General features: G+C 42.9%; 1 non-coding gene across 1 annotated transcript; it reads left to right on the top strand.

Annotated features, from left to right (window-relative positions):
• Positions 1 to 23067: 23067 nt before the first annotated feature.
• LOC145393099 (5S ribosomal RNA) lies at positions 23068 to 23186 on the top strand. The gene has a single exon (XR_013896117.1). It is a non-coding gene; the product is annotated as a 5S ribosomal RNA (ribosomal RNA).
• Positions 23187 to 23614: the final 428 nt, after the last annotated feature.

Raw genomic sequence — 23614 nt, 5'->3', positions numbered from 1 at the left:
TCTCTCTCTCTCTCTCTCTCTCTCAGTCTACAGTATAAATATATATATATATATATATTTGGATAACATGATCACGAGGGGAGCGGTATGCAGCAGTGACTTTTAAGCTCTATTCTTATGTTCCGTCCACACTAAGGGTCATGGCCCGTGCTTTGTTTCACTTGAAGTTGCTCATCTTGGGTTTTCGTGCGAATGGAGGGTTTGTGCCGTGCACTTCTTAGTCAAGCGGTTTTAGGCAAGTTATATAAGGCAACCCGGGGTACTTATTGGTACTTATCTTTATCTCTAGGTCAAATTTTCGGCATGATGCAGTACCTTATGCATTGAAAGTTGAAAAAAATATTTTGGATTAAAAAGCAATAAAAAACACTACGAAAGACAAAGAGACACTTCGGTAACTGAGTGTTACGATACCCTACTTGACTGACCTGTGCAGCTGAGACGTATGGAGTGAGTAGGGTGTGTTTGTTTCGCAGCTCCTGATTGGCCGCCGATGATGTAAATCTACAGCTTTTCTTATTTTAACACATATATATTTATGTTTCTAAACTGTCTGCAATATAAGCAGCCAGTTTAACCCACGGCGTCCCGTCGACGTGAATTAACGTCCACACGTTTTGTCACTGCCAATCCTGTCGACGTACATAAACGCAAATCAATTGCAAGGTCCCTAATTTGCACAATTTTCAATTTTTGCGAGTGATTTTTGGTACGTATACAAGGGACACCTTCCTCTACAAGATGCCAGGCAGGGACAATGCCTTACCTAGCATGACCTCCTCCCTCCCCTGCACACCATTGTCTCAGCAATTCACCTGTTATCAGTAACCTGGCCAGTAAAGCCACGTCAAGCCACGGTACGAAATTCAGGGCTGGAGCGGTTCCTCAATCAATGAAAATGTGGAGGACAAACTTTACATAGCTTTAGAGGAAGAAACAATCGGAAATGATGATCAGGTAATGTGGCAAAAAATGGTCAGGTATGGTGATGAGTTAGTGAGTGAAACAATGCTTATAATGCCTATATTACTGTTTGAAAACCAATATACTCTTGTACTACATATAAATTCGTACCAAGTAAATAAATAAATAAATACCGTTAATGCGTGGTGTGAAATAGTTACCCTCCCGTAGAACTCGTTTCCTTTGTTGCCAACCTGTTAGAAAACCCAGGCAGGTAAGGAGGTACTGTTACCTGGATCGAGTATTTTAAACCTCAGGTGAGCGATTTCTCTATGAATTTTCGATGTTTCTCGCCAAAAGCGGAGGTTTGAGCAAAACAAAATTTTCTCCAAAAATGGTCAGGAATGGGGGGAGTCAGTGGTGGAAAAGTGGTCAGCATGGGGCGGGTTAAATATGGAATAATTTCCGAAGCTAAAGAGGTCAAAATTAACTTAAAAAGTCTACTGTTATCAAAGAAAATTTAAAATGATTATAAAGTTTTATATAATGATGTGACGTTTGAAAAAAATTATCCACCCAGGGTGCAGTAGTGTACACCCACATCCACATGTTGCATTGCATCCACCCACTGTGTATACCAACGTCCGCATGTCGCACTGTAATATCCACCCACGGTGTATGCCTGCATTCTCATGTTGCACTGTAATACTTGCCTGCATTACATCAATGACATCATCGGCGGCCAATCAGCTGCCACAAATCATACACACCCTACTTGCCCCATACATCTTAGGTGTACATTTCAATCAAATAGACTATAGTCGCACGGGCGACTCTGAGGCTGTTATTATCGTGCCCTGGCAACCTACCTCTAAACAGTGTGTATGATTTCGTGTATACTATGAGACACATGTGATTCGTGTATAATATATTCGTGTATAATAATATTCGTGTATAATATATACGTACATAATAACATGATTTGTGTATAATATGATACGAAATCGGACTCACTTTTGAATGGTAGGTTGCCAGGGTACGATAATAACAACCTCAGAGTTGTGCCCCGCGATTATAGTCGCGTACAAGGACTGAATAGGGGTATGGGCCAGCACAGTTATTAAACAATAATAATGTTAATTTGTGTGTGAAGAACTCAAACCCTACAGTAATTATCCATTTGTAACATACAGATTAACATGAATAGAGTACATCAGTTGTTAATAGTTTTTTTTTTTTCCTGTTCACAGGCTTGGAAAATGGCAGAAGATTGTTTGTTCTGTGGTGAAAGTTTGAAGCAGGGTTCCACCCGTGCCCTTTCTAGAGGACTTCAACCCATTACTGAGAAAAGTTTAGAATGTGGAGATGGGCTACATAGTTAGCTCACAGACTGTTCCTCAATTGTTGTGCATACAGACTGTTGGAAGGACTATACCCATTCAGGATCGAAATAAAAACCTTCCAGCACAAAGAAACCAACATCAGAAACACCTAGTCTCCGTTCTGCCATGCGAGAATTTGATTTCAAGACTGGCTATGTCTTCTGCGTGGAGGGAGCCAGCACAAGGATTGGAAAGAACAAAGTTATGGAGAGAAATTTATGAAGCTAGAACCATTGAAATGAGAGACAAAATGATTACCCGAGCTCTTCAAAGAAAGGATGAGTGGAGTGAGGTTGTTCTAGCCTTGGCAATAAGTGTCACTGATTTTGTAGCAGCTGAAGCAATGTACCACAACAAATGCTACTCATGATACTTTTCTGACAAGATCTCTGATAAAAGTCAAGGGCGTCCAGAGGATGAAGAAAAGCAGTATTCGTTCAATGTGTATGAGAATAATGAATATCAATTTTCTATTGCCGGCTTGAAGAAAGAATGAATGAAGAAGGCAACGAGGCATACAGCAGGAAACAATTGATAGAAAAACTACTGGCAGTCTCTGGAGACAATGTCACCATTAATGAGTTACCAGGGAAGAGTGGAATGGCGAGTTTCAGAGACACTGCTCAGAAGATCCTTTATAACAAGTGGTACACAGATAAAGTGTCTGACACAAGGACAGCAAGAAAACGGTTATAGTTGAGACAGCAGCCGCAATTGTCCGAGAGGATGTCAGGTCATACATCTTCATTGGTGATACCTATCCAGCAGCGAATTCTTCGGAAGAAAGCTGGTAAGATGGTCTCAGAAATGCTGAAATGCGTCATTGATGATGTCACTCAACCACGCAAGGGAAGAAACAAAAACTGAAACTGAAAGTCAGCAGCTATCCAGCATGCTATCATGGCAGCAAGCCACCCAAGATCCTTTGTGTCACCAATCCTGTTGAGTGTTGCAGTGTACATGCATCGTAAATATAGCCATAAGGATCTCATCAATATGCTGCATCATACTGGATTAGCAGAGCGCTGTGCTGAAGCACTCCAATACGAAAATTTCCTTCTCCTGACCATATCAACTCCTGACAACACATTGATAGAGGGATTCATGCAATTTGCATTCGACAGTGCTGATTTCAACACCAACACCCTTGATGGTCATCACACATTTCACGCAAAGAGGGGCATTAAGTGTGTCACCCTTACCATGAACATTGGAAGGAACACACCAAGGAAGGAACACTGGAAGGAACACTGGATGGGAAATGTACTTGCAGATGTCACTGTCACTTCTGGAGACGCACCCATCATGACATACAAAATGCCAGAAACACTTGGACTGCGATGAATCACAGTCAGAAGCCTGTCTCTGTGTCCTGAGGAAGCATCTTGATCCTTCATGAAGCCCATGAAGCTGGACTCTTTGTGGATGGCAGGCTGTGCCATGGAAATATTACCAAGGCCATCATGCTATGCATAATTCAGGACTGTATGCAGTAAGTTCTGTTGATGCACTTCCATTCATAAACCTTGACCCAACAAAACAAATGCCATCTATTGTATACAGCTCTGATGTTTGTTGCAGATGAGTGCAAGAATAACAAAGCCTGGGGTGTTGTGACATATTTTGATCAACCGTTGTATCAAACAGCTTCAGAAATCATCGCTGCAACATCAGAAGACCTCTGAAATGTCATAGTGAAGCTCGGCGGTTTCCATCTGTTGATGTCCTTCATGGATGCAGTTGGCAATATCATGGCTGAGAGTGGACTTTAGCAACTGTGGAGCACCGTGTACGCCCCTTCATCTGTATCACACATGGTAACAGGCTACGCATACTCTCGAGCACTCAGAGCGCACTTCTAACTCAAGAAGCATTAGCAACTACTCTTCTGAAGACCTCAAATATACTTGATGACACTTGCAATAAGAGTCTTCGTCAATTTTATGCAAGTCTTCTGGGAGGTTATGATCTTGAAGAAGCCTTCTCCTCAGAAGATATTGCAAAAGTGTTTCATCACATACAACAAATCTGCAATCAAATGAAGGATAGCAACCGGACAGGTAAGCTGTGGATTCAGTACTTCGAGCTTGTGCAGATCATGAGACTGTTTGTCCGTGCACAGCAAACAGGTGACTGGCATCTTCATCTCTACACCGTCAAACAGATGCTTCCCTACTTGCATGTTACAGGACATCTTGCCTATGCCAAACCTGCTCACCTGTACAGTCGTCAGCATAAATTCACTGCAAGTCTACTACTATAGTGTGATGCGAGTCCTTTTGTCTGGCAACAGTGTAAAGGGACGAGTTGCCACATAGACTTTTATTCACTTTAACCACGTGTTTTTCAAAAGTGGTACTAGAGACTGCCTAGAGTACAATTTTCTGTATACCATAATTGATTAGTGTAAAGAACTGCAAGAGTGGACAGTGTTATGGAACGACGTATGAGCGTAATACTCAGGTATTCATTATAATCGTGTCTAAGCTCCCTTCCCCTCTCTCCCCCTTACTCCTCCTGATATTCCCCCCACCCCTCCCTCTCCCTCCTGTCCCCCACTCACTTTCATGCTTCTCCACTCTCTCCTCTCCCCACCCTCTCTACCTTCATTCATTTATCCACGGCACTAACCTGATTGGCGCATCGCAATTCTCTCTTGACTGTTTTCTAAACCAAGTCTGCCATATTCCCAGTTGCTTGCAGTACTACCAACTATATCCAAGGTTTATTATCAGTATTCCTTCCTGTTCTAGTCCCATTCTTACCCTCCTCGTCTCCTTCCCACTCCTCTCCAGTTGTCTTTCTGTTCTCCACCCTTTGTCACTACCAACAGCCGGGAGATACAGGAACATTGAGGTCTCGTTCTTGTGATGTATTCCTTGCTAGTATTTGTTTGAGTGAGCCTGGAAGTCTGTGCCTATTATATCAGTAGGCGAAATTAAACCAACATTTGTGCCCACTCCTCCTACTTCTCGCCCTCTCTCTTCCCTAGGAAAATGTTCCCATTCTCCTCATACTGTTCACTGAATCACGAAGCAGTATCAGAAACACTAAAGTTTCGAACTGCTGCATCATGTTTGGAATAACGAGTGGGAGAAAGAGACTGTTGCATGGCATGAAACTCTCGAATATTGGGGAGCAAAAAGGTTACAGGAATAGACAAGAAATAGAGAAGAGTGCGGTTTACTACGCAGATTAGAGTTGTGGGTGATATAAGGTAGACAGAGCGGAGAGAGAGAGAGGAGTGGAGATGAAGGATAGCGGGAGAGGGAAGGAGGAGGGGAGGGTGGGGAGGGACAAGGGATGGATACGAGGAAGAGGACGGAAGTTTCACCATTCGACAGCATTCATCTGTCGTCTTTTGCACATTATTACACTAATCAGATATAAAGAATATTGTATTCTGGGTGATTTATAGTACTAATTTTTGCAAACACGTCCTTAAAGCGTATAAAAGGCTGTGTGGCAACTAGTTCCCATACACCGTTGCCAGACCAAACGATCCACATCACACGAGCAGGCTTGCAGCGAATTTGTGCTGACGACTGTACATGCAGCAGATGGAAGAGCTTAACCCATTGGTCCAACACTTGTTGGTGGAGTCTGACTATCTTATAATCCGCCGCTCAGACAAACACTGGGGTGGAATGTGGTCTGACACGACCATGGAACAGGTATTGATGAGGGCCATGAAAACATCTGGAAGGCTTACTGGAGGAAGAGGGACATCTGACAGCACCCATGCTTGGTGGATAAAAGCACTACCTTTGACAGTTGCACTGTGCAACAGCCTTGAAGACTTTGCAGGCGTTGTTCATGAAACATCAGAACATCACAAGGAGCTTCGACCCTCAAGACAAACCGAAGACAATGATGACATGGACTGCTTCATCCAATGGTTAACTTCTCATTCACCTTTTAAAGCCAGGTCTGCCAACATGCTGGTCAGTTTGTCTGCAGGGGTGATCGCTGATGATCCTGTCAACTACGACAATGCACTCAGAGTGATGACTGGTTCCCAAGAGGGCATGATCGGCAAAACCTTTGCTGAAGTGAAACTGCAACACAAAATCAGAGTCCAATCCCTTGCCTCCATGAAAAGCTCAGTGAAGTTTTGAGGGAAAGAAGTGGTTCTTCAAAGACAACAGATGCTGAATTATATCCTCTCAGTTCTGGACTTCTTCAAAGACAACAGATGCTGAATTATATCCTTTCAGTTCTGGACTCAGAATCAGATTTAGCAACATCCATGAAGCATGAGCTTGTGCCCTGGCCACCATCTCTGTTTGATGGCAATTCATTGAGATGACCATCAAAAGCTGTATTAGCATCATTTCTGTTGTCACTTCTTCCACCTGGGCCTCCTGACATGCCTCAAGATCCACTTTACGTCACTGATGGAGGTCACCTTCTTCAAAGTGCTGTATGGCCGTGCCAAGAGACGTGTGCAGAGATGTAAGACATACGTGAGACATGTTCTCACTCACTGTGGAACGGCCGCAACTGTGGTATTTTATGGTTATGCTGGCCTCCTCTCCACAAGGTCAGAGGAGCAGAGGAGATGATCAGAAAAACGCATGACTGCTGACACTGACGTAGCTGGTCATATCAAAGCTACTGTTTGCCAGGCTGATTTCCTTGGGAATCCATACAACAAGAAAGGACTCATAAAACTCTCAGTGCATGCCTTCAAGCTGCAGGCACTGATATGAAACAAGCAGTCAGCAGTGCAGATACTCTGTGTCCACAGGCCTCCATCACACGACAGAGGGTCGGCCAGTGGTAGTCATAGGAACTGACACTGACCTCGTGATGCTCGTGGCCAGAGCACCTTCTGACTGCAACATCTGTCAGGTCAATCCTGGGCACAGCAAAGCCCCACAGAAAGTATTCAGTGTGCCTGCCATCCAGCAAGCTCTTGGAAACGTGAAAGACAACTTACTGTTTCTTCATGCTGTAACCAGCAGCAACATGACATCAGCACTGTACCAGCAAGGAAAAACGAAAGGCTACAAAGTACTGAAATCAAATGACCACCTGGCACAGACTGTGACAAATCTTCAACATCCCAGAAGCAGATGCCCACTAACCTCTCACCTCTAATCCCAGTGAACCAGCAGCCCTGACACTTTTCATCACCCCTTCCTCCTCCTCACTTCCCACCCTGCTACAGCCCAGGGACTTTCATCCACCTGGGCAAGATACCGTGTAACATTGATGTGGTGTACCTGGTTATGTCTACCCTGTGTGTGCTTGGTTCAACTGATATGTTACCTGATAGAAGCTATAGGCACAGAGACGGTATTAATTATCTGGCTCGATACATAATATACACTCAATACTCATATTTTGGCTAAATCTGACATCTCGCCATACTGGATGGTTATTTGTAATGACACGTTAACACTAAAATATGATGCTAACGTTGAAGATGTGCCGTGAAAAGGATGTAGAACCATTGCACTATACTATTGGCACTGAGTCTTGTGAAATAAGCTTCAAAAGGAAGATACTGTGGGCCAAGTTATTGTGAAACAACTGTATTATCCCCAGTCCAACTAATTTCACCTCCCACCCCCTCTATCCCCATTCCCACTACCATCCGTTCCCCCACCCCCACACCCATTCCACCCTCTACCAACCTCATGGAAACCAGAGACACCTGGAGGATACCTAGATTCTTTTTGCTCTCAACTATCATTAATCTTCCCCTTTTTGCAGCTTATGTCACGTAGCTCAGTGGCAGAAAAAGACAATAATCCAGCTCAACATCCTTCCGTAGCACTTCCTAGTGACTAGCACCATCGCCTAGTGCCAGTCTAACACTAGCCACATCACGCCACGTCACTTAGTTATCGAGCCACACGAGCTTGAATGAACGTGTGTTTAGTGCACTTAACGATTTGTTGCAAGTTGAACAATGAAGTGTCTTGAAGAGCTACTTATTTGCGTGAAATTTTGCTCCAAATTGGGGAAAACTTTTACGAAGACTTTTCAGATGTTGCAACAGGCTTATGAAGAAGATATATGAGACTTACGCAATGTCACAAGTGGTTCCGCTGGTTTTAATTGGGAAGAACATTCACCGAAGGTGATCCCAAATCTGGACTGCCTTCCACTTCAAGAGATAACGATCACGTTGAGAAAGTGCGTGCTGTGATCCGTGAAAATCTTCACCTAACTGCCCGTGAAGTTTCTGAATAAGTAGGCATCCTTTGAAGTTCGTGTCACACTGTTTTAACCGAAAAACTGAAGATGCATCGTGTTGCCGCTTAATCTGTGCTGCGTCTGCTGACAGATGTGTAAAAAGAAAACCGTGTCGCAGTCAGTCAGGAGCTGCTTGATTGTTCGAATACTGATGCAGACTTTCTGAAAAATTTCATAACAGGCGATGAAATGAGGGTGTACGGCTACAATGTCGAACAAAAAGGCAGTCATTCCAGTGGGCTGGAAAATCTTCACCGCGACCAAATAATGCACGTCAGATTTGCTCAATTGTGAAGGTGATGTTGATCGTCTTTTTTATTGGCAGGGGATCGTTCATCGTGAGCTTGTTCCACGTGTCAGACAGACAATAAAGAGTTTTACTTGGACGTCCTGAAGCGTTTGAGTGAGTCAGCGCCAAGGAAGAGGCCTGAGGCCTGGACAAACAAAGTCTGGATGCTGTGCTATGACTCTGCACCTCCTCACTTGTCGCTTCTCATCCGTGACTTTTTGGCGAAGCACGAGACGACTGTCATCATCCAGCCGTCTTACTCTCCGGATTTAACACCTGCAGACTTTTTTTTTTTTTTTCTTCCCAGAGTTGAAATCCACCCTGAAAGTCACCGATGTCTGACGATAGAAGAGATAGAAGAAAATCTCTCCAAGGGCATTAAACACACGTTCACCCAAGAGCGTGTACCTCGATGACTAAGTGATGTGACGTAATGCGGCTAATGTTAGACTAAAGAGCAGAGTCGCCACTACACAGCGCTCCTGTCGCGATCATGCCAAGCCAGCTACTGGGTGCTCTATCTAAAAAGTTCTATTTCTTTTTAGACGCATTTACGATATATAAGCACAAACATAGCTAGATTATTAGATAGATAATAGTATGCGTGGATAGGGAGATAGGGAGATATAGCTAGAATTATTATTAAATTGACAGATGAAGACAAAAAAATGCTCACGATCAGAAACACTGGAAATGGATAGATATTTAGATATTACCCAGCTTCTGGTCGTACTGTCCATGGGTGCAGGGACTTTATATCACCCCTTCCTAAGCAATTTATTTTGCCTACTACACCTTAATATTTTTCTGTATGTTGTGAATAGCCTCTCATCCCTTACAAATTTGCATCATGCAATTGTAGACGGATAAAGATATACGTAAACCGACAGACAGACAAACAGACAGATAGATGAATAGATAGGTTGATAGATGAATAAATAGATAGATAGATAGATGGGTGGATAGATAGATAGGGAGATGCTTCCAACTTCTTCAGTTCACAAGACACCTCACCACTTCTGATGGTACCACCAACAGCAGCTCTCGAGCCAGACACCAAACAGACTCAACTCGCCGATTGCACAGCTGGTCATTCATCAAGTTGGTTATGAATTTACGAGGACAATCCCTAGGTGTGTGTGAGGAGGAAGAGGGGTATATGTGCGTGTGTGTGTGTGTGTGTGTGTGTGTGTGTGTGTGTGTGTGTGTGTGTGTGTGTGTGTGTGTGTGTGTGTGTGTGTGTGTGTGTGTGTTGGGGAGAGGATGGAGTGTGGGGCTCGTGGTGTGTGCCTGTGTGTGGGGGGGGTGGGGGGGTGGGAGGGTGGACGAGTGATGGGAGGGTGTATGGCGGGGAGGGGGTGGAGGGCTGCAGACGCAACTATCACCACGGTCTCTTCGTTGTCGTGCAGAGAGGATGAGAACAAAGTGGCCAAGTTGGTAGGAGTTGATATTGAGTGGCCTGCAGAGAGAGGGTGCGAGGAGTGTACTGGCGTAGTGGGAGGTGCGAGGCAGATATAGATATTAATACACGTTGCACCCGCACAGGCACCGCGGGGACTTGCAATATGTTGTGTTTACAGTTTGTTGGGATGCGTGTGTGGAGATTCTGTTGCTCCCATCCCATCCCCGCCACCTTCCTGCCCCCAATTAGTTAGAGTACCCTACCAAATTCATACACTTGCTGTTTACCGCTGAGGGTTCTATTCGTCACTCGTCTTCATTCGGGATGCCTCTTGTAGTCTCGGCTTTGTCTCAACAGCTCACATTTCACAATAAATCAACTTTGTTTTCCAGGTACTTTTGTCATATCTCGCCCTTTGTTGCCCATCACCTTTCTCCTGCCTCTCCCTTCCTGACTCACATCCTTCCTTCATTACAGTACTCTCTCTCCTGACCCACATTCTTTCATTTCTCACACCTTGAATTCTTCACATATTTCAGTCTGACTTCCTTTCGTCCTTACTCCCCTCATCCCGTACTACTTTTTTCACACAGATCATATCCTCTGCATTCATTCTTCCATCCTGATATCCTTTCGTCCTCGCACCTTCCTCACTTCACGTCTTTCCCTCGTCTCTTAGCTTTTGTATTCGCTCCTCACGTCCACACCTTACATCCTTCATTCTTTTAACTCGCCTTCTCAGATATCATCTGTGTTCACAGTCATCACTCCTGACATCTCTCCATCTTCACACACATCCCCTCTCACCCCCTCCTCACTTCATGTCCTTTTATCTCAGTTTTTGTCCGTCACATCCCTCACACATCACAACCCTGTCAGTACTCACATCCTTCTCATATACAATACAGTAATCATTCTATCCACGCACCTCCTCAGCCCTCACTTACCCATATGTTCAACCTTCAGTCCTCATACCCTTTTCCATTCACACACCCTCTCCCCTCTTACTTACTCACATTCTTGCATTCTCATATGCACACCCTTTCATCATTGCTCCCTTCTCACCCCATGCCAATTATACTCTCATCTTCCATCCAAACTCTTTACCAGTGCCTTCCATCAACGCACAGTCTCACCGCCCATACTTTCACCTTTTCACACTTGCATCCTTCTCACCTACACCATCTCACCTTCCACCTTCCCATACTCTCACCTTTTCATCCGAACACCCTTTTCTATCCACGAGTCTTGACACTTTCCACTTCTTCATATTCTCAGCCTTCGGTGTTCTCACACTTCCTTCCTCTTGCTCTTCTCACCTAAGCCACACACTCTTTTCACCTTAACCCTTACAGCCACGCACCCTTTACACCTCCCGCCCTGACAACCACACACTCCTTTCAATTCCCACCCTCATAGCCACCTACAAGGTTCTCCCATCCTTTACAGCCATGCACCATTGCACCCTTTTCAACTCCCACCCTTACGGCAACACACCCTTTTCACCTCCCAGCCTCCGCACCTCCCACACCCTCCCACATCACAGCCCAGACCACCCCTTACGGGACATCACCGGAGACTCTTGGAAAATAATTCACGCAAACACATTTTATTTTCTTTTTTTAACTCTGCCGACGTCGTACCGAGGAGCTTTGAGGAAGTTTCGGTCCCCATAACTTTTGCCCTGGATCGCTAACACCTCGGGCTGAGAGTTGCTAAAGTGCTACTAGACTCGCTAAATTGCCGCCAGACTCGCTAAAGTAACTGCTTGAGTGTTGCACTTTTAGCTGGTGGGGTGCAAGGGTGTGGGAGGGTGTTCGTTGTGTTAACAGGGCTGTATCAACACTTTCACTAGGAGGAAGTCCTTTATAGTTTATTTTTGCTATTCCGAAACTGTAATGCTCAAGAGCGATTTTTTAAAAACTGGAGAGGTTAGTTATAGCCCTGATTAACCCCTTACTAACCTCCGCCAGATCTTTCTGAAGTTGAATAAATTGTCTGAGGGTGAGAGAAAAAAAAAAAAGGGGGGCACTCAAGGAGCGTATATCTCCACCAAAGTAGAACTGACCCCCACTTTTTTCACCTTGACTTTTGATCTTTTTTTCTTCATATATTAAATTACCTGCATACCTGGTGTTCCTTCATCAATATAACAAATTTGGTGCAATTCCACCCAACAGTTTTCCCTAATGTTGCTGATAGAGGCAGACCGACAAACAAATAAACCTCAAAACATCCTCCTTGGTGGGTGCAATAAAGTAAACTGTCATGGTATTGCAGGAATTAATGCTTTGTAGTTTAGATAAGTATAATTTGTTTGCGTTCGGTTTACGGTACAAACACTTTGCTGGGTTTTATAGTGATCATTATCGTTATTTTCTCATGCTCACTTCTCTCTTCCTAATGACTTATTCAGATTTAGATGAGTTCATGACCATTATCTAAATATTAATGTCAAGCTGTGTATGTGAGTATCTGTCTGTGCATTTTTACGTTTCTTTCACGAGAACGGTAATAGAAATCGACCTAATCATTTCTGAATTATGTGGAGATAAGTCCAGGGAGTGTCAGAAAAATGCCAAACAAAAGTTTTGGCTATCGAGCGCGACGCGATGGCACGAAATTGTCCAATTTTGCGTCACACGAAAATATGAGAAAGTTATGTTTTCGATTTTTTGGTCAGAATTGGTCATCGTGGGCTCAAAAACAGTATGGAATCGAAGATAATGGTATTTGCAATTTTTTGTGATGGAAAGGCTATTAGTTAGTCCCGTAAATTTCTGTGGGTGAGCACTGGTATCTAATAAGCTAAGAATCGTTCTGGTTATCACTGGTGTAAAAATTTTTTCCTTACTAAACACCACAGTAGGTTTCCTGTAGCTCGTTTTTTTACTTCTTGCGATTTTCCTGCTTATCTTCTTACATTTTTCATGGGCTTCACTATTTTACTCTTCCTCCAAATTTGTTTCTTTCCACCTGAACCCTTTGAATCGACCTCTCCGTCTTAAGACGGTCTCGAGAGCTCGAGTGTTTCTCGGAAACTTATGAATGAGGGACGGACTGCTCCTTAGAGGACACTGCTACCACCAGGGCTACCACCACCACGACTATGAGCGCCACTACTACTACTACCACCACTAGAGTTGCAGTAAATGGATGACGGGCTTGGCTAAGTAGATTACTACCGCTACTTAACCCTTTTCAGGAACCACATTATATCTATAGATATTTTGCTTTAATAATGTCGTACCTCAGTGACACTACTGGTATGCTGCTGCCTAACAGCCACTGTTGTTAGATCAAGCAGGTCTATCCTAATGTTAGTACAGTCATTTTATGTATTCCTACATTTCTACTTTGACAACCAGACATACAACCAGTTGTTCTGCGGTGGCTGTGAATGCACGTGTGGGAAATTTTAAATAACATTAAAAATGGATGTATGTAATTAATGATTTTCAAGGGAAGTTGAACTGAGAGGGATGCCACCCAGATAAAAATAAATGGAGAAATATACGAGAAAAGTGAAAAAGAAATGCAAAGACACGGAGCAAGGAAGCAGACATAGGGAAGCGGGAAAACCGGGATGAAATAATTGTTGGGGAGGTGGAACGAATCTCACCAGAAATAAATAAGCTAAGGCAGTTAGTTAATTCAGTTGCTGCCACAGAGAGACGGGGATTTACACACATTTTATACTCACCTTCAGCCCTCCTTCATTTTAATATATCTTATTTTCATTATTTCAGTGCTTTTCTTCCAGGTCAGACGACAATAATATTCTCTCTCTCTCTCTCTCTCTCTCTCTCTCTCATCATCATCATCATCATACCCAACACTCCTCATCCTCCCACCTTTACGTAACGGTGTCGGTTCAGATCCCCAACTCTCCTTTAATGTTGTCTCTTATACATCCGGCTCCTCACATTAATAGACACACACACACACACACACACACACACACACACACACACACACACACACGCACACACACACTTTCCTCAGCCTCCTATCATACATAAATCCTTCAAACACACACACACACACACACGCACACTTTCCTCTGCCTCCCTTCATACAAAAATCCTTCACACACACACACACACACACACACACACACACACACACACACACACACACACACACACACACACACTTTCCTCTGCCTCCCTTCATACAAAAATCCTTCACACACACACACACACACACACACACCCTTCCCGTAATATATATAACGTTAACAGCAACCTAAACTGCTGCATTTCCTGTCATCCACGAGCCAGTCACAATTCCCTTACTCAGAATTGGCGACACCATCCTAGTATCAGTGTAGAAAATCCTCATTATATTATTTTAGTGATGTGTTTCAATATAAATGATACTGTAAACCTGGTAAACTTGAAATACTGCTTTATGAATATCAACTAAATTTTTGTTGGTGCATTTCTTTAATATATTTTTATTTTGACCTTTTAAGTAGTGAGAAAAGTCTAGTATTTTATTCCACCTAATTCCAAGGGATTTTATTCAGGTCTGTGTGAGTCATAGGAGCATAAGGATTAATAGCGGTTTACTATAATATACAATAGACATAATGGGAAAAATAACATCTATAATGACGACTTTAACGAGAATTGACTGTGCTAAGAATTTCTGCTAATCCCGGATGTGCGTGGGACGGTTGATAAAAACGAAACGTAAAAAAAAAAAATGTTACCCCATTCGATACGCAGAGGCCCGAAGCTAGAGCGCCATTTAAGGCTTTGTGACCAGCCTACTTCCCTTGATGGTAGTACATAGTCAGAGCTTGGCCACCACACGTACGAGTATGCAAGGCCGCCAGTCTAATATGGGCGTGGTTCAATAGTGTGAGTAGGCACAGAAAAAGAATGCTAGAAGTGGAGGAAGAAGTAGGCAATACTAAATCAAGTGAGTGAATGATGGTCGCCACCACCTGCCATTAAAAAGAATACTGATCTAGGTTTTTTTTTAGTGATGGGGCGGGGGCGATATGCATTGGTGGGCGAATGCTTTGGTTTTTGTTTTTTAATATTTCCTCTTGGTCTCCGGACGAATGTATGAAACTTAAGAATGATCTGTTGTAGTGAAGGAGTTAATAAGGCAATATCTATCTCCTCCAGCCTGAAAGTCTCCCGTAAGCTGAATAGAATTACCTGGGGATACCAAGAACAAACTCAAGATTTCATCACCTGCTTCAGAGAACTGTATGTCCGCCATGGATGGATATAAAGTGACTGTGATGTGATAAATGTGAATTAACCCTTCCTCTCTCTCTCTCTCTCTCTCTCTCTCTCTCTCTCTCTCTCTCTCTCTCTCTCTCACACACACACACACACAGCTGTCATGTGTCGCAGCGTGGAACATTACAATTAATCGGTCCCTCACACTTTATTACTTTATGACTGTAATTTTCGCCTTCCTCGACATGGCGTGACATCAAGACCTGTGTTCTGGCAAAGTTAGGAGGTTCGCGTATAACTTCTACCCATGGAGCCTTAACCCCATTTCAAGAATTATTATTTTTTATATGTAAGGGATTTTATTAACCTCTAAGACACTTTCCGAAATACTGACTTTGGATGTTCCCCTCATTAATCACATCAGTACGAGACCGTTTTCCTAACTGAATAAGATTCCTTAAAAGTATAAACAAAAAAAATTAACGAAAAAGATGACATCGTATTCGAGGGTTAATATGCTATTCTGTCTATAGTCAGACTCCTTAATCCCGTAACGGGTGGCCACGAACAAATCGCCTCCATGTCGCCCTGTCTCTGTCCCCTGCCATTTCGCTGCCCTTTCCCCAACTTACACCTCCCTCTCTCATATACCTCTATACTCCATTCCTCTATCTCATCCTCGGTCCCCCCTTTCCTTTCCCTTTCTCCATCTCACTCACATACACTCTCCTAGTTAGTTTCTCACTCTCCATCCTCTCCACATGGCTGAGGGCGCCTTAATCCACTCACTCAATGTACGGCTACTCCAGGGTGACTCTACACTGAGTGACAAGCCAAATCATTTAAGGCGCTGGCTGGTGACCATATAACTAACCGATGTGTGTTCCCTACATGTCAACAAGTGGGTTGGCGGAGGGTTAGTGCCTCTCCCCGTAAAACAACTAACTAACCAGCTAAACTAACTAACACATGATAATCGTTTGCATGTTGTTATTGTACACTATGTCTCTTTTAAACCCTCCAAACTGAGGACGTTTTTGTGCTACTTCTTGCTCCTTCCAGGCGACCTCACTCATCTTACGAGACTTTACGAACTGAAGGTGTTTGCAGTAGCTTCCATTCACCTTTTCACTACGATGGAGGTGTCCTAAGATGAAGTAAAAGCTAAGTCGTTAGGCTAAAAAAAAAAAAAATCGATACTTGACTGAAAGGGTTAGTGATTATTCATTTGTACATTATTAAGGCCGTGAATTAAGTGGCGTCATTTTTAGTCCATTGCCTTTACACCCAGACTTTTTTTTTTTTTTTTTGTCCGATATAACCTTTCGCACGGAAGGGGTTACTAAGGCTGCCCAGTCCCTCCAGTCCGCATATTACCATCTGGAGGCAACAAAAACAAAACAGTCTCTGAAAAAATGTTAACTGCTATTTAGATTTACGTTATCCCGCAAACCGCCTAACCCCTCTCATGGTCAGGACAACTCTTGTATTCCATCCAGCAAACACCAGACGATTTTACTCAGCTGAGAGTGAGTCATGGGAGCGTCAGAGTGTTCAGAGGCTTGATAAATATAGAAGCTACAGGAGTCCTTGTAAAACTGAAGCGAAAATACACGTTTCATCCTCCCACTCCCGCTGACGGGTGAGGTCCGGTATTGGAAACAGTTAATTAACACTCTTGGCTTCCATGTCTGTCTTCTAAATGAAATCGTTTGGCGTTAGCAGCAGAATACTAGACCTGTTCCGAACTTCAGGGTGTTAATGGTACCAGTTTTATCAGTCTCAGGCTTCTATGACTCACTCCCAGCTAATTTTTTTTTTTTTTTTTTATAAATAACAGAACGGAGGAAGGAAAAACAAATGGGTAAAAAAAAAAATAATCCATATACCAGATTACTGGTGTCCTCTGTTCATAAAATATCTGTAACAGTTAGACTTGAACAGTTGTGGGTTGAAATTTGGAGGAAAACAACTCTTGGGAAGCGAGTTCCAGAGAGATGCAGTTCGGGGAATGAAAGAATTCTGATAGGCAGAAGTTCTGCAATATGGTTGAGTGACATTCCAGTCATGAGCGCTACCAGATGCCCGTGTAGCACGAGGGAAGGCATGGAGAGGTGGTACCATGGACGCAACTTCGTCTGAGCATTTGCCAAAAAAATATCTGTAAAATAATGCAAGGGAGGCATCATTCCTTCTTACTTGCAGGGGAGGTAGTTTATATGTAATGGCAGGGTTGTTAATGATTCTAACAGCTTTATTCTGAATTTTGTCTGGTTGTCTTAATGCAACCTCTCCACAACCATTCTACAAGGGTGAGCAATATTCAAGCTGAGAGCGCACATGACTCCTATAAATTATAGCTAACTGCTCATCGTCGAAGAAGTTACGGACTCTGTACAATAATCAAAGTTTCTTTGAGGCGGTTTTAGCAAGTGATCTGACATGAGAGGTCCAGCTGAGGGCACTGTTAAGTGAGACACCAAGAATTTCAATACTTTTGGAGATGGGAATATTAGTAGCACTGAAGGTAATGTACGAATTTGGCAATATCTGTCTATTAGTAAACTGTATATATTTAGTTTTACTATCATTAAAAGAGACAAGGTTGTTTTGTCCCCATTCATTGATTGTAGATAGATCTTGATTTATGGAGATGGCTGTACTGAGTTGAGAGGTAGAGATATTAGACTTTGTGAATGGATATCTGAGTGTGAATGAACTATGTAGTGTTGAGTCATCTGCATATGAGTGAATGGGATTGTGAGTGACAGATAAGAGATCATTAATATGAACCAGAAATAGGGTTGGCGCCAGAACTGATCCCTGCGGCACGCTGGCGTTAATTGAGTGGAAATTCGAATATACATCATCTACTTTTACTCTTATTTTCCTGTCACTAAGATAAGAAGAAATCAAAGGAACAAAAGACGTTAGTCCATAGCAAGGGAGTTTGGACAGCAGGGAACGGTGCCATACTCTGTCGAAAGCTTTAGAGATATCAAGAGCTACTGCATGAGTTTCTCCAGAAAGATCAATTTATTGATGGATGGTATGAGTTAAGAGATTGAGTATGTCAATGGTGGATCTTTCGTGGCGAAAACCGTATTGTCTATCACTAATTAAGTTGTTGGATTCAAGATGTTTAACAATATGCTTATTAATTAAAGTTTCAAATACCTTACCAAGAGAAGATGTGACAGCTATTGGTCTGTAATTGGAGGGGTCAGACGAACTTCCTTTCTTCGGAACTGGGTGGATATTGGCTTCTTTCCATGAATTTGGGAATAAAGAAGTATGTATGCATAGTCTGAATAATTTAGCTAGGACAGAGGCAAGTTCAGGGGAACACTTTTTCAAAACAATTGGCGGAATTCCATCTGGGCCTGGAGCTTTGTTGGTAGGTAAATTGTCTAGGATGGATTTTACGTATCTTGTCTGTATTTTAAGTGGGGCAATTTCGGGAGAATCAAGTTCCAGTACTGAGACATTCTGGCTGGTATCATCTATGGTAGAGTTTCTGGCAAAGGTACTAGCAAAGATATCTGCTTTCCCACGTGGGTCATTTGTAATATTGCCATCTGAAGATTTTAGTGGGGGAATGGAAGATGACTTGTTAAAGTTATTATTGAAAGAATTAAGAGTTGACCAGAATATTGTATCGTCATTAGGGTTGTTAAGTAGTTTTGATGCTTGCTTTTGAAGAAAGTTTGATTTAGATAGATTTAATACAGCTTTTGCATGATTTCTAGCAATTTTAAATTGGGAGAGTGATTCAGATGTTTTTTTATTTTAAGTAAGAGTTACATGCTAATGACTTTTGGGCTGTTGCTCTGGCACAATTGCCATCAAACCATTTTGGAGAGTTTGATCTTTTAGTGAATTGTTGACTTGGTATGAATAAATCCATACCAGCTAGTATTAAGTCGCAAATGTGGGACTGGGTAGAATTGGGATCACTAGAGAAGAAAGACTGCCATGGAACATCAGCAAGATAATTTCTAAATCCATCCCAGTCTGCCCTGTCAAAGTGCCATCGGGTCACCCTGAGAGGTTCAGAGTGGGGAGGTGTAGGAGGGTTAACTAATGAGGCTTTGATGAGATTGTGGTCAGAGGATCCAAGTGGTTTGACATCAACTGTGAAAAAGAGTACTAGAGTTGCCCCACACTTGAGAGGGTTAGGTTGCTGCCGTATATCCCTCGTAAGATAAAGCTCTGCAACGGACCGAAACCAAGCGCTCTTAATTTTACGGAGTTTCTATTCTTTATCGTCTTTATCGTCACCATTGCCATCGTCATTCATCCTGCCATCATCGTCACGCCCTCATCACTAGTCACAACACCAGCAGCAGCATTCAGCATCATCACTATCATCACCAATCATCACCATTACCATCATCATTCACTATTCCTCCAACATGTTCACCATTCATCACCATCATCGTCATCACTCAGCACTGTCACATGGTCATTATCATCACCATTCATCACCAGCCTCACCATTCATTCATGCATGCATTCTCTATTGACACCATCATCATCATTCATCATTATCATCATTCTTCACCACAATCTTCATCACTATCACCATCATTAAGCACCATCACTATCATTAGTCATCACCATCACCATCATTCAACATCATCACCATCATCTAGGTCCACCAACATTCATCAACATCATCATTCATCTCTGTCATAATAACCATCACCTCCATAATCATCATCACCATCACTAGCTCATTATCATGTTCTCAGCCACCATCACCATTACCATCATCATTCATCATTCACCACCTCCATCATTCATTACATCCCCATCATGATCAACAACATTCATCACTATAGTTATATCCATTATTCATCATCATTACCATTAAAAACCCCTATCACCACTCCTCACCATCAATGTCTTCACTACCAGCATCATTATCACTGATCATTATTATCATCACCATATATACTCAATTTATCTCCATCACCATCATCAGTCAGCTCCACCACAAACGTCATCACCATCATTTATTAACATCACCATCATAATCAACATCACTATCATTATCACCGTCACCATCATTATCAACATCACCATCACTATCAACATCACCATCATTATCACCATCACCATCATTATCAACATCACCCTCATTATCACCATCAACATTACCATCACAGGCACAATCATCATTACCATCATCATCATCATTCATCACAGTCACTAACATCATCATCATCATCATCATCATCATCACCTAATATCTCACTGCAACAAATATCTGCAACTCTCCTTCCCCTTCACAATCCCAGATCTTCCCTTGTCCTTTCTCCCTGTCTCACGTCCGTTCACAAATTTTTCCCACCTCTCTCTCTCTCTCTCTCTCTCTCTCTCTCTCTCTCTCTCTCTCTCTCTCTCTCGCCGCAGCGTAAACACAGGAGCCGGCAGCAGCGCCTCATAAATCACAACAATAATGGCGGCGAGATCCTGCCCGCGCCGAGAAAACTAATTTTGCGAATTTAAGACGAAGGGCGTTTGATTGATTAAGTGTGGGGCCGTGCGGAGATAAAGTGCGGTGGTGGTGGTGGTGTGGAGGGAGTGTGGTAGGACGGTGTGTTTGTGGTGGTAGGGTAAGGTGGCTTGGAAAGAGGGGAGGGAAGAGTGTGGTAGCTGTGGTAGGATGTTGTGCTTTTGATGGTATTTATGCTAAGTTGAAGTGCTTGGAATGGTAGTAGTAGTAGTGGTAGTGTTTGGTTGAGAAGGGGGAGGTAAGGATGTGGTAGGATGGTGTTTTTGTTGTGGTAGTGATGGATGTGGTTAGTTGTTGTGGCTGGAAAAATAGTAGTGAATGGCGGAAGGCGTGAAGGTTGTGGAAGAATTGTGCTTGTGGCTGCAGTTGTGAAGCCTATGATGCGTTTACGGTGACAGTGGTTGTGGTTTGGAGAAAGGAAGATGAGGGAGAAATAGTGAGGTAGTTGCAATAGCTGTGGCTGTGATGGTAACTGTAGTAAGATGATCTGACGGTGACTAGAGATGTGAGGAGTGTAAGAGGAATGGTGTGGTAGCTACAAGGAGTGACAAGGATAAGTAGAAGTAGTACATCAAAGATGCTTATAGCGATACCGAGATGACATGAATAAAGTTATCCGGTACGTGTTACTGCTCTAACAGTGAGAGAAAAGTGAAGATGATGGCCCTCTCAAACCACCTCTTCCACCAGCAGTTCGGGCAAAAAGCCGAAAACATACCTAACGGGGGGGAAAACTAGACTATGAAATTTTACAGGCAGTTAGAAAACATTCAATATACCAATTAAGCCTCACAAAACTTTATCTGACCGTTTCGTGAACTGATCTATCATGGAACTGTTAGCTACCACTGCTGGTAACCGATTCCAGGTATTGCAGATTTTGTACGTGAACAAATCATCTATTGCAATGGTTCTCAACCAGGGGGCGCCCCTAGGAGCAGTTTCCAGGGGGGGGGGGTTCGAGGACGTAAAGGAAGGGTAATTATTGGCCTGAATAAGTCTATGTCTATCACGAAGAAGCTTTAATTCATATTCATTCCTTATTTTATCTCTGCCTCAATCTCTGAATCATGTTTGTGTTTATACCAATGTAAAATAGGTTTCTTTCTCCTCTGTCTGTCACCGGGCCACCTATCTTTTCCATTTCTTCTTTGCTCTAGCTGTTCCACTGCAAGATGAAGATTTCAAGAAGTCTGATACCAAAGGGCAGACCAGATACAAGTTTTTCAGTGTTATGAATATAAAAGTTGTCATCAGAGTTTGTTTCCCCCTCCCTTTCATTACTCAGGTCTAGTCCTCCGTTGTCTTTTATTTACTTAAATTTTCATAACTACAACAGCTTTAAGTGCCAGTCGCCGGCCACGTCAGCACATGACAAACCCGTTTCTCACGTTTACGCCTTTCTTTATTCAATTATGTTTAATTATATGAAGCAAATATTAAATGATGCTTCTGTATTTTTTTAAGTATTTGCTATTTGGTTCGTCTTTCGTAATGAGGAAGAAGTCTGTCAAATGTAAGGAGATTGCAGACAAGCATGTCTTGGTTTTGACTGATATTAATGGTTGTGGAATAAAATTTGTAGACACGGGATTGTACTTATCGCAGCTTCGTAGTGGTGGTGCTAATAAACATGAATGTGGTTGTGTTTTTGACCATGTGGTGTGGTGGTATGTATGAACATGTGATGTGATGGCGTTTTTTCCCTATGGTGTGGTGGACTATGTGGTGTGGTGATGTCTTCAACACTGTGTATAGTGATGGTTGTAACCACGAGTTGCGGTGGCTTTTTGACCATGTGATGTGTTGATGTTTATGACCATGTTGTGTGATGGTGCTTATGGCCATAATGATACTGGTGTTTCTGGCCATATGATATTGGTGTTTATGGCCATGTGGTGTAGTATTGATTATGACCACGTAGGACAGCTGGTATTTATGACTACGTGAAGTGATGATGTCTGTGACCCTGTGTTACTGTTTATTTTCATATAGTGGGGTGCTGATCGTGACAGTATAGTTTTAACGGTGTTTATGACCTCGATGAAAGCTGTTGGTTCCGCTGTTGTCTCCTGGCACTTCCAAGTGCTTGGTACTTCTCGCGGCTTCCATACAGTGAAAGAGGATCCTCTGCTGACCCGTATTTGGAAAAAAAAAAAAAAGCCAACGGCCATACCACGTTGAGTACACCACTTCCCGTCCGATTAGCGAAGTTAAGCAACGTTGGGTCTGGTTAGTACTTGGATGTGTGACCGCCTGGGAACACCAGATGCTGTTGGCATCCCTACGTCAAGTGGGGTTGGTGGAGGATTAGTGCCCCTCCCTGTAAAACAATTAACTCTAAGCCCTTGGCCACCCCGTTTGGGATACATGGCGTCTGGCAATGAATGAATGAATGAATGACAACGTAGTACCGTGTTGATGTCCATATGGTGTGTTGGTGCTCATGCTCATGTGGTGTGGTGGTTAAGACAATGTGGTGAAGTGGTATTTATGACGATGTGGTGTGGTGTGGTGATGTTTATGACCATAAGGTATGGTGGTGTGTAAAACTGTGTGGTACGATATGTATCTTATATCTATATCTATATCTGTCTATCGATCTATCGATCTATCTACTAGTATATACGGTAACCGAAGAAGTTAAAAAGGAATCAGATATAGAATGGAGGGAAGGGGGCGAGGGCATGAATATCAGCTAATGATGGG

Source organism: Coenobita brevimanus, chromosome 23, assembly GCF_032717465.1.
Source record: "Coenobita brevimanus isolate Jiangsu-jjx chromosome 23, ASM3271746v2, whole genome shotgun sequence".
Taxonomy (NCBI): domain Eukaryota; kingdom Metazoa; phylum Arthropoda; class Malacostraca; order Decapoda; family Coenobitidae; genus Coenobita; species Coenobita brevimanus.
This window is presented reverse-complemented; position numbering and strand designations above follow the sequence as displayed.